This window comes from Cibotium barometz, chromosome 19 (assembly GCF_041138505.1).
Source record: "Cibotium barometz isolate CiBa-2024 chromosome 19, ASM4113850v1, whole genome shotgun sequence".
Taxonomy (NCBI): domain Eukaryota; kingdom Viridiplantae; phylum Streptophyta; class Polypodiopsida; order Cyatheales; family Cibotiaceae; genus Cibotium; species Cibotium barometz.
In genome coordinates, this window is record NC_141064.1 from 1,441,623 (window position 1) to 1,457,985 (window position 16,363).

Below are 16,363 nucleotides of genomic sequence, written 5' to 3' on the forward strand. Positions count from 1 at the left end.
CCTCATGGAATTGCATCCACCTTGGAGTATCAAATGGTCCGACCGTCAAATTGTCTAGACATTCAGTCTAAGACCAAGAAGTTTCAAACTTCTCGTTTCTCTCGTGTACAATTATGATAGTGATGAATCATAAAATTTGTCACCCTATGAGTGGAATGCCAATGTGTAGACAACCAAGAAAGTCCCTTCTCATGTTATCACTCACATAGACTAGCACTGCTCCTCACAGTTACCAAAGGTTAACTATGCCAAAGCATAGAGTGTCCCAAACAAGAAACCCATGAAGCCTTAGGAGATCCTACATAAGAATACACTCGCGTGTCCCATACCACTAGAGCACACTCCATATCAAACCTTCGTTAATCATGACCATAGGTGGAATGGTCAATTTTTTCCCTTACAACCTAGCCTGAAGCATCAAAATTCCCCTTTGGACACCAAGGTGAAACCTTAAGTCAACTTGAGGATCAATCTAATCCATGCAAAGTCAAGGATGAAAGATATCACCATGTTCACACCCAATCCGTGTCCCTAGCTCTTGCAGTCAATACCACGAAACCTCGGCCTAGGCATCCTAGATTATGACCATCACCACCACAAGACTGCTTAACTTGGCACTCTCTTGGGATAAGTCAACACTTAATAAGACTACAAGACACCTGCTACCAAGTGGCTATCCGGATATCACCAAGGGTTCATGGTAAAGCCTAGTATCCGTTCCCCTTTTGACAACCCTAAAAAGAAATAAGGGTATGCAACTAAATAGATTCCATCACAATTTAAACAAGACCTTGAAAACTTTTAAAAAGTATGTGAAAACAAGCATCTATGAAGTCAAGACTATTGCACCATTCTTGGACCCACCAATGCGTGTGCGAATTCAAACTTGAATCTCACTTAACAAAAGCCTTCTGACAACACTTGACAACCCCACGATCATTGGTTGGGCAAAGGCATGAGCATCCAAGAAGCTTGGGCTCAATGCTATCATGCCTCAGAAGATCCTGGATAACATACTTTTGTTCATATTCTAGCCGTACTATTGTGGTGGTGGGTAAAATCCTAGCCATCCTGGTGGCTTGACCTGCTCAAAGTCATCATTCCGAACCGACTCCATGTCGTTACTGTCACGGAACTACTACCCATTGACTCCATATATCTCCGATGCACACTAAATATGTGTGTTAACTTGGAGAAAAGCAGTGACAGAAAGGTAACCGGTTACAGGCCGAAAAAAGGTGAAAGGTTAGAGAAAAGATTTAAGGGTGGAAGAGAGGGCTAAAGCAAAGTTTGCAGCTTTCAAAGACCCCTAAAGCATAGTGATGTGCATGCCAAGCACGCATAGCTTGCAAGTATAGGCAAATCAGAAGAGCAAGGCTGGATTTATAGTATATAGAGTGTTAAAAAAAAGATTGCTTTAACTTTGTGCTTTTCAAAAAAGCTGAGGCTTAAAATAAAAGCCCTCCACTTTTAGCACAAGAAAAAGCCAACATGCTTTTTTTAATAAAAACAATTCCACACCACCACTAAATAATGAGGTTTTTTTTTATATGCACTCAACTGGCTTCCTTTTTCATATGCACATACACCCAATTGCTCGATTTCTGCCCCTGCCTTGAGCCAAGCTATTCTGACGCGCTAGTACTTGACACTTATGTGTACAAACCAGGTTGCTATTGTGCTGTTGTGTACACGACTACTAGTACTCAACCTGCGTGTTGTTGCAGTATGTAAAAGACATTAAGAAGTGAAACGTAGGAATGGAAGCCGAAATACAAAGGGTCAATCGAAGGGATTTTTTTCTCTTATTTTTTAGAAATCCAGGATTTCTCTTTTCTCTCCTCTCCTTTTGCCTTGGTTGTCCATGGTTAATATGTAATAGATGAGCACAAACAAACCACTGTGCTGGCTACCCTATGCAAACAAGGGTGCTACTCCAGCGTGTCACGCTTCCCAAAGCATAGCCGACATGGCTAGCTTGGGTGCCCTATGCAACCACACCTAGTTGGCTGGAACCTGCTGGCCACCTTGTACTGGGTTGGTCACAACCTAATCGACACAGTTGGTTGATAGAGCCTCGAGCTACCCTCCTACTGGCATATCTTGGCTACCTTGGGACTAGCCTAGCCCAACCGCTAATGGGATGCACCTTTCCCCTCTTCTAGGTTGGCCCTTCCATGCCACCTAGGCCTGAGGTTTTACCCTCACAACCGTGCCTTACAAAGCCCCCTCTCCCTTGTGCTCCAACATCAAGGCAAAATTAGGGAGCAAAAGCTTTTTGATCACATATGTAAGCAAGAGGGATCCTGGACACACATGTGTAAGCAAGAGGGATCCTGGACACACATGTGTGAGTTATGGAGTCTCTAAGTTAGGCCTAATTGTGGCCAAGTAGCCCATATTTCCTTTCTCAATAACTCCAAACTATGGGTATAGCTAAAACTATGTAAAGAAAAAAGCTCTCGAGAGGTCACCCATCCCGGTTGTGTTTTTGAACATGTACACTTAATGTTGGAGTTGTAACCCCAAAATGTGAAATGTGGAGGCTTTCATATGAACACTTTGTGCAAGACTTTGAGGTGTTTATTTTTTAAAAAGTTTAAAGAAGGCAAGCCTCTCACGGTATGGTCACTATTATTTGGGTTAACCAATGCTCCCATGCTACCTTTTATCGATTGATGGGGCTGATGCCTATCATGAAATATTGGATGATTATGTATTGGTTTTGATGACATCCTTGTGAATTCCAAAGATGAGAAGGAACATGAGCATATTAGAAATGCTTTAGAGATCCTACAAGAGAATCAATTATATGCCAAGAAGAGCAAATGTATATTCTTTGCAAATAAGTTGACTTATCTTGGAGTTACGGAAAGGTTTCCTAATCCAAATAAAGTAGAAACTGTGGTTTATTGGCCAACTCCTAAATCAATCAAGGATGTCCGTAGTTTCTTAGGCTCGACATGGTGGTGTGAATTTTTGTAAAGGATTATGCAAAGGTTGCTGCTCCTCTAACTAAAAAAATGACCAAGAAACAGTTGCCTTTTCAAATGGACTTTGCAATGCCAAATCAGTTTTGAAAAGTTAAAGGTTATTCTTACTTCTTTTCCAATTTTAGAACTTCCACATTTCTCTCGAACATTTAAAGTAGTGGTGGATAGTAGTGGTCAAGCCATCGGTGTGAATGTTGATACTACCAATGGCTTATGAATCTAAGAAACTCCAACCTCAAGAGAAGAATTATCCCCATGATTAGAATTATTGCCAGTGATCCACACTCTCAAGCTATGGAGACATTATTTATTAGGAAATAAATTTTAACTCATGCGACATATCATAAGACCCTCAAATGAATTTTCACTCAACCTGAGTTGAACATGCGACAAAGAAGGTAGGTGCGAATTCTGCAAGAGTATGATTTTAAAATTAAATTTAGATCAGGCAAGGAGAATGTAGCTGCTTGCGGATACTTTAAGTAGAAGAGCATCGGTATCTATAATTTCAATGCCATCTAACACCCTTCTTGAGTTATCCACAAAGGGTATAGATAAAGCCTTCAGTATTTTGGTCCTATCATTACCAGGATAATGTAGGAAATTGATCAACTCAAATTGGATGGTTATACTAAGGAAGATAAGAACTTGTTTTTCACTGAGGTTATATAGAAGTATGTTTTAGACTTTGTAAAGAAACGTTTAGTTTGTTAAAGGTTAAAGCCGAGAGAGTTAAACTACCTGGAGCTCTCCAACCTTTAAATTTTCCACATATGAAATGAGAATGTATTAGTATAGATTTTATCACAAGACTTCCCAAGGTACAAGGTGCATATGACTTGATCATGATTGTGGTGGATAGGATGACCAAGGTAGTTCCTCTCATTCCTCTTAAGAAGACGTTGATAGCTCTGCTGATATTTTCAATTAGGGAGATTGTGTGTTTGCATGGTCCTCCCCATCAGATAGTTAGTGACCAAGATTCTAAGTTTACATCTAAGTTTTGGACCACTTTATTTGAATCTAATGACTCATTTGGATATGAGTATAGCTATCATAGCCCGTAGAACTAGGCAGCATCATATTACTCGCCTAAACCGGTGAACCTCATCTTCCCAATGGTAGGAGGGATACCTTGGGTCGACTCCGGGCCTTCTTGCTAACATCGCCGCCCCCCCGGCTACACAAGCATGAAAATAGGGTTAGCATATCGAGGTGGGGAGAAGATGTACCTGTACTTTTTAACTTAATCAAGATAAAAATTGCTAAACTAAACCATAGAATACGATAATCAACATCACCTTCTTGAGAAAAAAACAATATCACAAGGATTCTGGTATCTTCAAAAAGCAAGGATAGTGATTGGGCCAACTTTTGAGGGTGATTCTGTGGGACCCACATGATGGAGTTTCCATCATTGAAGCATTGAGCTTCTAAGAGATGTTTTGGCACCCATCGTACTAAGTGATGAGGGTCCGTGGTTGACAAGGCTTCTTGGTTTTTTGTCAACATGGCTTTAAGCTACGAGTAGACTGTCGACGCTGAGGAGAAGCTTTTGATTGTGGCTTTTCAAGCCACAGTTTTGTGTTTCCTTCATGGAAGCCTTGAGATTTGAGCACGTTGGTAGGCACCCATCGTTGTTAGCTTTGTTGTGTGTGGGGTTGCCTAACTTTTGATCGTTGGGTATTTTTTCTCGTAGCTCCTTGAGGATTTGTTGTGCTAGATGAGCGTATATTGCATTCTTGGGTAGCCAGAGGTGAGTGTTGCCTGCATAATAGCCTTATGCGCTTAGTAGGCGATCAAGGACTACTAGCCAACGTTGAAGGTTTGGCTTAGGGTTGGTTTTTGTCCGCTTGGTTTGCTTTTTGCTTTTTTGTTTCAGAGATGGACGTTTTGGGATCTAGAGTTCTGTGTAGCCATTATAGAATCCTTGAGCTGCAAGAAGATGCTTGGGAACCCACCATTGATTGTCATGATAGTGGTAAGACATCAGGGTGCTTGCGGTGTGGTAACATGGGGAGATTGCCGGTGATGAGGATGGGTCTTAAATGTAAACGACAGTCGAGGGTGAGGCTATGTGTATGATTTCCTTGTCGAGACACAAGAGGACGGTGGCTTTTTTACCGTTGACTTCCATGGTGGCCATTTCTTCTCGGCTCAATTAATTTTTCTTTCCCAATTATAATCCGACCTTGGAGTGGTCTTGCATCTATGACATGAAATCTACACTCCAACTGGTTATTTCCAATGGATATTTTAGGAATGAAATACCCAACACTCTTTAGATGCATTTCATGTGAGATTTGAATGTAAGTGTAGGTTTTCCAAGAGTTTTCCACGCCTCCAAGAATATGAGATTGGTGTGGACTATAGGATAAATGTGGGCTTGCCACCTTTGTAGACTATTTGCAGTCGATAGTCTAATCTATATTCTTGGTGGGGTTGGTTCTTGTTGTGATAGTTTAGGAGCGGAGGAAGACTTACTTGTTTTTGTGGGTGATAGAGTACCCTTTGTGGAAGGAGTTGGTTCTGGCATAGGAGTGAATACAGTGGACTCCCCTTCCTAGAGGATCATTATTACCTTTTTCGTTTTGGGGTGGGAAGCTCAAGGGACCCAGGTCCCTCCAAGAATGACTGCTTCTTTGGTCTCACTTGTGGGAACCACATAAAACTTACAAGCTAATGGGTTAGAGACAATATGTACCATTTGTGTAAAAGACCCAAGGCTTCGTATCCATTATTCACTAAGCAGCTGAATTTTGGCATTGGCACTATGAAGAGATGGTTTGCCTAGGGAGACCCATGTTTCCCATGGCAAAAGTTTGTTGCTAGCTGTTGGAGACAACAAGGCACACTTTCTTTGCATATTTTTGCCAAAGAAGAAATCTAACCATACCCCAAGGGTTACGGTTTTGTATTGGGGAGCTGTGCTCACACTCATGGTGTTAAGCGGGGTTGAGGGCTTGTAGGGTTCATGAAGATACTGGTAGGTTGGGACCACAAATGTGGTTCTGTGTTAGAGATTTGAGAGTGTATTGATTGTAGCTAGGATTTTCATCTAGTCTTGGTCAGCTTCATCATCCATGACAGAAACAACTATGTGGTTCTCGCTCTTCATCAAGGATTTGGTGACAAGCTTGACAAACAAGGAGATCGTTAGTCCTAGATGTGGTCACAGAATCATCTACAAAGGGACCTTTTATCATGGAATGTGCCTTCCATGTTAATAAGTTCACTTTGAGCTTTAGATCCCATTTGTAAAGGTAGACAAGATCTGTGTCCCAGTCATGGACTATTCATGTTAGTCTCATGAAGGGCCTTCCCAGGATGGTTTCATAGCTACCTTGAGTAAAGTCCATGACTATACAAATGTATGTTTGAAGCTCATGTTAAGGACTTTAATCTTGATGTTCTTCAATAGTCCAAAGGGATTTGCAATTGTCCCGTTCACGAGCCTTATCACGAATTTGGCGTCCTCTAGGGTGGTTCTCCCCACTTTTCCCAGCACTGCCTTATGATGATGCTTACGCCAGCACCCCTATCCAGAATGGCTATGACCTCATGTCCGTAGGAAAAGGGTAGGGCTGCATTTGTGTCATCACTTTCAAAGTAGTGACCCAACCCATTTACTCGAATTGTCGGTGCGCCTTTGGGTTGTGGGTTTTTCTTATGAAGTAATTCAGGATGACGTGGCTCAGATTCATCCAAGGAATCTGAGTTGTCCATCTCCTCTATAGGAGCATATAGTTTTCGTTCCATCTAATCCATGATGTCATTCCATAAATTTGGATTCCCTTGTAAAACAAGGTTCCAATGGGCATTTGGATTTGGGAGGAAAGAAAAGCTGATAGGCCGGCAAGGTCATGTTGATGAGGAGCTTCTTTAATTTCAAGGCTTGGTTCATAGGTTGGATTGGCAATGGTGTATGGAAGTTCAATTTGTTCCTTATTTGATGGGGTTTTAGGTTGAGACTTGGGTGCCGTAGGAGGGTACAATACTTCAACAAATTTTGTGTGGGCACCTTGTGGGTCTTTGTCAGACTCTATGTGTCACGGTTCTCATCGAGTTCTTCGATGTGAACCCACGTGGGATTTGGTCTTGGCAACCTGTGGAATAGGCAATGGAGGGTTAGGAGACACATGTGGAGCAAGATCTTTGTTTGTCAATGTCAGGTTGGCAAACGGATCTTCCTCGTTCTCGAGCATAATCTCGGCTTCCTTCCTTACATGTTGTAGAAGTTTAGGTTCTTTTCTCGGACGTCGAGTAAATAGATCAATGGGGTATCGCATGTCTGGGGATATGCCTACGTTTGGAAGTGGTAATGGTTCTTCTTCAAGCTGGGTTTGGTAGTCCTATGAAGACGTTGCTTCTCTATAATGGGATTGGGATATGGGACTGACTGCTTTGGTAGAGTGGCATTTTGGCATGATCATCACTTCTTAAGGAGGAGGATGTGGTCCTTGTTGAGCCACTTATGATGGTAAGCTGATCTTCACCTTTGGCAATGTGCTTGAAGCATTGTTTCTTTTTGGATGTGGTACATTTGGTAGCTAATGTGTTAGATAGCTTTAATTCTTTGATCTTCTTGAGTTTGTCTTGCAACCGTGTGACTACATTCAATGGGAGAGTGGATATCTTCCCATGTTGAATGCTCAACACATTGAGGGATGGCATGCCTTCGACTGTGGAGTTAGAAACTGATTGCAAAGGTCAATCCTTGAGGTAATGGTCAATCCCATAGCCGTGATATTATGGTGTCAAAACAGGATTTTGTTATAAGGAAATTTAGCCACTTTATGGGGTCTATGGCAAAGGAAACACAGAAGTGGCGGTTTCTCTGCGGGGTGCTGATGTGTTATGGGTGCCTCAGGGGTGTCAGAGCACATGGGCTTGCCAATGGAACAGGTTTTAGTCTTTCCATGATCAATGGGGTTTGTTTTGAGAGTCAATGTTGGAATTGAAAGATGGGCACTGTAGAGGGTTGTGGTGGCTCTATGTGTGAGTGGGGGGTTGGGGTTGAGGCCAGTGCCACCATTAATGCACGGTCCAAGAGGAGATGAGGGTAGTTTTAAAAGTGGGATTTGGGTTGTCATTGGCTTGGTGGCCAATTGTGTGGAATCACTTTTTTGCATATTGTCATTGAGAAAGATCACTCGTTTTCAAGCCTGATCAAAAGTTAAGGTCCTTCACTAAAATAGATGGTCGTGAAGCTTTGGATTGTGTAAACCCAAGAGGAAACGGTCCATTAATTGCTTGTCACTCAATTTTTCCTTTCTTTGCAATGTAAATCAAGAAACTTAATGTGTACAATGTAGTCGCATAAGGTTTCCTTTGGCTTTTGTTCCAAGTGGAATAATTAAATAATGGGGTTCCATTTGGACCCGTATGGTGCAAATCCAAGAGTGAAGGCCTCTCTTAATGCTTTGAAAGTGCCCTTATGCCGAGGGTCCAAGGATTGGAACCGTTGTACCGCCTTAAGGGCCTTCAAGGCTTAGCCCAAAGATATGGACCTTTGTTGCATCATCGAAAATTTCAAATGCCTGACAAATTTGGTCAAGGTGGGATACAGGGTCTCCAACACCGTGGAATTTTGGCATGAGTTTGAATATTTTCACCACGTTGGTTGTGTATGTGATGTTCGTGGTGCATTGTTGTGCCACTCCCCTTCCTATAGCTTGTGCTAAGCTCACAATGTCAATTTGGGGAACAAGGGGAGGTAGTACGTGGTTGGGGGTAAGAATAGGCCTAGTGCCCTCATGGGGTTTTCACTTATTCATGCTCCCTTTACAATAATGATGGATAATAAAATGGTGAGGATGGTCCCCCTCTAAAGATGTTGAGGGTGATTGTGGAGGACTGATGCTAATCTGCTCGTGAAAACGCTCAAGGATGGGCCAGTTGACAAACTTTATAAGAATATAAGCATGGTTGTCCGTCATAGGAATGTATTGGAGCCTGATGGTACCAAGATCAACCTATTCCCTAGTAAAAGGAAAATGGACACCAACATGCTTGGTACAATAGAATTCACATCTTGGTGCATGTAAGAAAGTGCACCTCTAGATGAGGGCACTTCATAAATCGTTTCGCTCTCATGGCCAAACATGCTTAGCATGTTGACCACATGTGAATGTATAATGGTTGGGGTGCCGTCCAATGGAATAGGTTTCAACCATGACTGAAAGGTGTCCATGGTGTGCTTTGAGGCTTAGAAAAGCTTCAACGGTGCACGTGCGGATCAAAATATATAAGTTTTGCTCTCTTTTTTCTTGTGCGTGAATGCCCCCTTAAGGTGAAATAAGGTCTTTTACGTGTTTTGTGTGTGTAAAAACCACCCTAGTGGGTCGAGGAGGTAGACCTTAAGTACCTATAAAGATTTAAAAAATTTAAATCTTTTGGAGATTTTTTCGGGAGGTATGTTTGTATGCTTGGGTAGGTACGGGCGTACTCTTATGAGAGTACATTTTAAAGATTTTTTCGGGAGGTATGTTTGTATGCTTGGGTAGGTACGGGTGTACTCTTATGAGAGTACACCCGTACTCTTATGAGAGTACATTTTAAAGATTTTTTTTCTTAAGGAGGTACGTCCGTATGATTATAGAGACGTCCGTACGTCGCGCGATTTTGAATTTAGGGTAGGTGGAGATTTGAATTTTTGAGTGGGGGGGACAACTAAGATTCCCTCTTACTGACAAGTATGTGAGTTAGAGGGTAACTCTAAATTAGTGGTTTTCAACTAATCTCGAGACTCTATAACCTAACTAAAAATTAATCCATCCTAATCTCATTATTAATTACTCTTTATCTCTTTTTCTTTGATCTCTAATTACTCCTTAATGGTGGGGAGTCTTGAAATGGAGATTTGATAGGTGGATTAACAATGTCAAGGCTAATCTAATGATGTGATTCCCCAAATAACTCTTCTAATTAAGCCTCCAATTAACTGACTCAAAAGAGGTAAAATTAGGCAAATGAGGCTCAATTAGTTCAAATTCTCACTAATTTTGACCTAATAGGAGTGGTCTAAGCATGGATTTAGGTCAAGGCTAGTGTTTAGAACACTAATGCCACTCCAATCAGTCCAATTGTAGGCAATTAGGCTCAATGTTTTTAGTTTTTTCTCTTTTATGCTCACTAATCACACTAATCAATATATTAATTATAATTAATAAAATAAAGAGATGGTTTGTGATTTTTAAATATTTTTTGGTTGATTAAAGTTCTATCTTATATTTCTAACCTACCTATGTACACAAATCTAACAAAAAACATGATTGACAGCTAAAAATTAGCTTAAACACTCAAGGTTTAAACAAAACCCCTCTTTTTTAAGTTCTCTAATCACTCAAATCTCTAGTTTTTTAGCTTAAGAACTTGCTAATCCTACTCCCAACCATAATCTATACACAAAATCAAAACTAAAACCACAGAAACAACCAAAATAATTAACAAAACATATCAAACAACCCAAAACCAAATGCCGTAGTTACTTACTTGACACCGGGCAATGGAGACTCCATTGGATTCGAGCAAGGAAGGCTTCCACAAGAAGTGGATTGGCGTTCCTTGGAAGTGGCACTAAAGATGTTAATCTAACAAATGTCATGGGAATTTTCTGATCTGTCAAGCTCGAGCTATTCTCAAGAGCTCTACCGTCACATGTGGATAGCCACTTCGCGATCCTCCCACACTCGTTGTCACACCGAGGCGGTTCCTAATCCTACGGGTGGTGCAACCGCTCTCACACAAAGATTATGTGGGATCTCCAATGAATCTAATCATGGTGATAACCTAATCACTCAAGCAAGAGGGAGAGAAGAAGCAAACATGAAGCATGAGAGAATGAGCGATTAATCACACCCAAACCCTAACCCTAAGCATACCACACATGTTAGATTAGAGTTGCAAGAGAGAGGGAGAGAGAACACTTCTTTCCTATTACATAAATGGGAGAACGAGTTACAAACAATAGAAGTTGGCTTTTATAGTTCCAAGCCTTTTTCCACTAAGGCTTTTCTTTATGTTTTGGCCAATTAGCTGAGATCCTCTTGTTTGTCATTTCAAGCTCAAGACTTGGGAGCATCTTTAGGGTGTTTCCCTCATCAAATGACGGGATTTAGAATATAGTATAGGTGCTCGTTCCATAAATGTACAGACATAGTTGTCATAGAAACATGTTAACTATATGTGGTTAATACCATGTATGGGTTTGGGCCTAAGTACATGGACCTTGGGTCCCTTGACCATAGATTTGGGGCATGGGCATATATTGTTAGAGCTAAAGTGAAATGATCAAGTACTATATAAGTGACCGTGGTCTAGGCTATTGTACTCTTTTGATATCTTCTTAATCATTTGATATGATAGACATCTTGTCTTCTTGTAGTACATGGTACTTCCACCCTTCATGATGAGAGCTAGCCTATGACCTTTCATGTGTGGGTAACACACATGGATTCTCATAGATATGGCTTAGATCCATGTCCTATATCTAATCCCTACATTGCACTGGGTCCTTAATACAATAATAATATTGCAATGGGGCCCTCTGAGCTGTTGCTATTGCATTCATTTCTCTTCCCTTCCATTAGATAGAGATTTGAAATAGATTTGAAATACTAGCACTAGCATAGCTCCTCCTATGGCTCCTCATGATAGTCATGGTTTAGTTCTGACTCATAAGGATATTCACTTTCCTCCAGTGGTTTTTTAAAACCAGAACGTGATTGATCGGTATTATCTTCATTGACAGGATTGGTGGTGGTAAAGGTACATTGGGTACCCTATAAATTTCCCTTGTAGAACTTGATCCTTATGTTTGTGATGGTCCAAAATTCCCAATAAGTTGGACTAGTGGTGCTAACAAGTCGAGTTAGAGTTGGTCAAGCTATTGGTACTTATGCTAATGGGGTTGAGCACCATATCTACACATGGATGTATCTTGCACGCTAGAGTAGTGATCTTGGTCACATATGAGGACACTCGGTGCTCATGTGATTTTGTCTACATATCAAACACCAAAGAGGTCAAATAGGAGTCAAAGGCAGTGGTTGTCTCATTCAAGAATTATATCAAATTATAGTAAGTAGAGCCTTGGCATTTTGGTATGCATCGAGAACAAGTGCTGAGGATATGTTATTTACATAGGATAGGCATTTTTACCAAGCTTAAAGATACATCCATAAGCACATTAAGCTTATGTTATGTTGCATCATTGGGTGTAGGCAAGACTTTGACTGCTAAAGTGCTGCCTACACAAGCTACAAGGGAGATAAAAGCATAAGTTGCTATTTTTTATGATGTTTCTAAAAAAGAAGAACATAAGAGTTATTTTTTTAAGAGAAACCTCATTATTAGTCAGAGTTTGACCAAGCCTCCAACCACACGTATTTGGGTATGGACACAAGAATTATTAGGTGTTGCCTGCACATAATGCCGCTAGGGAGAGAAAAGCACATGTACTATTTTTGATGATGTTTCTTTAAAAAAAAGCATTTATGTTATCTTTTCTAAAGAAAAACCTCACTATTGGTCAGAGTTTGATCAATATTCCAACCGTGCATGTCACAGAGCATAGATCGACTATGTCGAAGACCTCCACGAGGAAGAGTGGCATGGATCTATGGGTGTTAGACCTTAGCCCCCTAGCTCGGGGGTGGCTTGAAGCATAGAAACTATGGGTAAGAGGTGAGCTAGCCTACACCCCTATTAAGGGGTTGGTCCATAGTTCTCCATCCTTATTATATTAGCTTGTAGCTTGACTATTCGGACGTTCTTTCCTTTGATAAGTTTATGGACCACAAGCTAAAACTACATTAACTTATAGCTTGACTATTAAGGCATTATTTCTTTGATAAGCTCATGGACTATAACATTCTTTATATTACAGACATGCACGTGCTAGATGCCTCAAATACCATTACGCCATGCTAGTTTGTTGGTATCATGGGTGATCCCATTATTAAATTCTAACAGGCTAGAGTAATTGGTATATGCACATTTGGGGTCATGTTAGTGTTTATTGATATTATGGGTGATTCCATGTTATGTACTGAGCTATTGTTATTGATGTTTATGCCTATCATATGATGTCATGTTGGGATTGATTGTGCCTATCATATGATGTCATGTTTATGTTTATGCCTATCATATGATGTCATGTTGGGATTGATTGTGACACGAGTGAAATCAATTGTATGTAACTAACATGATTGGCATTGTTGAGCAATAGGTGATGAGCACTATGTTGGAGCCAACTAGGATCTCGTATGGGTATAGGGTTGTGCATATAATGCATATTTGTTCTTTTTGGTATCATGCGGAGTTACTTCATTTATTTGGCCACATGCCACCGTCCATTTTGTATAGTAGGGGCATGTTATATTTGTATATATATACATGTAATTATTTATTGTTAAAACCTTAGTCAATAAATAATTATGGTAAATTTTTTGAATAAAAAGCCTAATTTTTTAAGAGAAGCTATTTTGGTTACTCCTTGGGCTATTTTGGAAGAAATATAAAAAAACTTCCCACATGTGGGGGAAGTGGACACATTGCATGGGGTGTTGAAATATCAAGCTCGTATACAGCTGGAGGATAGCACATGGGTACTGATAGATATCGTGTGGTGTGTTTATGACCGCGTCTAGCTGGTCATGTGTGGTGTGGACATTACATTAGGTTTACTTTGTAGTGTGGACATAACACTATGTTGTGTTCCCCTTTGTGTGTGTGAGAGAGATGGTGACTATGGCTTCTCTCCTTCTTAATGGTTGATGATTATGGATTAGGGTTTGCTTCTCTTGTGTGTGTTACATCCTGCTCCTGTTTTTTATCATGGTATCAGAGCCAAGAGCTCATTAGCTGTGTTGTGTGAGTGAGTGAGAGAAGAGGGAAGCTGTGAAGGAAGCCATTGAAGCTGTGGAGCAAAAGAAAGCTGTGGAGCACACACCGGCATCAGATCTGAGAGCTAAGGACCATTGGTGAGTGTAGCAAGACCCCCTCTGCGGATTGCAGGTATCAAAGAGCAAGTTCAGTGAAGATTGAAGTGCATAGAGCAAGTGAAAAATTCTGGTTTTTTCTCAAAGCTTCCATGGAAAGCTTGAAGTGAATGTATACTCTTGGCAAATGTATACACAAAGGCACATGTATTCGGGCTTGCAAATGTATTAACAAAGTGGACACAAACAACATACAGGATCTTGAAGCAGATTGATGCATACAGATTTGAGCAAAATCAAGTGAAAGTGAGTTTATGCAAAAATTTCTGGTTTTTCACAAAAACAGAAAACATACCCCCCGTGGAGGATCAATTGCAGGAGCTAGAGGCAAAATTGAGCTAAACCCTTCATACCCAAGGTAGGTTAGGTCATTGCTAAGAGGCCTATCTATTCAATTGTGATTTCCCCTCTCTCTACAGCCCTCTGGAGCAGGCGGTGCATGAAGATGCAGAATTCTGGACAGTTTTCAAAGATTTCATCCTAATTCACTCATTTGGACACCAAATTGAATGCTTTAAAGCTTGGAGAGTTTAGCAAAGTCATTGCTAAGGACTTGTGATGCTTGGTTGCAGCTCATTTCATGTATTTGGAGCTCATTGAAGTGATTTATCAGAGGTGTGCAGGTTTGCAGAAATTCTGTCCAGAAACAGAGCATTTTTAATCAAGGCATTAATCTTTGTGTATATCAAATTGGCCTAATTCCTTTGGTACAAGTAAAGTCCTATGAGTTGCTAAACTTTTGAATCAAAAGTTTTTGGATTTGGAGAAGATTTGAAGGAGATAGAGCAATTTTAGTGAGAGGTGGTACCTGACAGGTGCAGAAAAATTCAAACCAGAGGTTACAAAAATTGGTGGTTCTCATTCCCCTTGAAGAATTGGATCAAACCCTTCTAGGATATGTTGGAGCAATGTGTTGGGAAGCTAATGCAAGTTGAATCATTGAATTTGGACAAGATTTGAAGGATTTAGAGCATAATCTTGACTGGTTACTGGCGAGAATTTACTGGCGAGAAAAAAACCAGAAATTTTTTTGTAAAGGAGTTTCATTTGATTTCAACTTTGATCGAGTGTACATTGTTGGTGAATCATTGTGGGATGTTAATGCACACAATTTGCAAGCATTTGCTGTGATTTGGAGAGATTTGGAGCATTACAGGTACTTTGTACATTGTGATCGAAAGGGTACATCTACTCTATTTTTTTGCCACAATGGGAGATGGTCCGATACAGATTGTTGGAGAGAAGCTTGATCGCACTAACTTTCAAGTGTGGAAGTTTAGAATGAAGAGTTTTTTGAAAGGCAAAGGTTTATGGAGTCTCGTCTCGGAGGAAGATCCGGAGCCATACCTACCTCCTCAACCAAATAATGCTCAGTTACTGGCTCACAAGCAATGGGTAGAGCGGTCCTCGAAGGTGTTGCATTATTTTTCAATATGTGTAACAGATGCCTTGCTCATTCACATCCAAGATGCAGATACACCGAAAGAAGCATGGGGTATATTGTGCCGAATGTATGAGACAGACACTGGTGCAAGGAAAATATAACTTAAGCAACAGATTCACAATGTAACACGAAGGAATAGGAGCATACATGAGTATGTTCAGGAAATCAAGGGTTATGCTGACTCCTTGTCACATCGATCCATGCCCCGATGGATGATGATGATTTGGTTGCTCTCACATTGCGTGGTTTAGGCAAAGAATACAAATCTTTTGACACTTCCATCTCAGTAAGGTTGGGAGGAATGCCAGACTTTAATGAGCTTGTGTCCTTGCTCATTGTGGAAGAATTGAAGCTTGGCCTTGGTGGTATGAGTGTTACAGGTGGTGCATCCTCGTCAAGCAATGATGAACATGCAAGAAATCAGGCTTTTTACTCATCTAGAGGCTCTCGAGGCAGGGGGAGATTTACCCCTCGAGGCCGTGGAGGACGTGGTTGGAATGATAGGTCTACTCAACCACCACAATCAAATCAGAATTTTCAGCATTCACAGTCATCATTTGGATCACGTGGAGGACGTGGATTTCAATCCCATAGGGGGAGATTTGGAGCAGGTGCTCGTGGTAGAGGACGATGGCAAGGTCCTCAACAAAATTTGAATGGGATTGAATGTTACTATTGTGGCAAACTTGGACATTTGGCAAAAGATTGTTACAAAAAGCAGAATGATGCGAGGAATGGAAGACCACAACATGGAAATTATGCATCTACCAGTAACAATGATGGGAGTTCAAACCATCTTTTTGCAATGAAGCATGTTATGGGGACAATGGATTCTCAGAATGCTCGAGATGAGTCATGGTATATGGATTCAGGTGCCTCAAACCACATGACATGTCATGGTGAGTGGTTTGAGAAGATGCAAC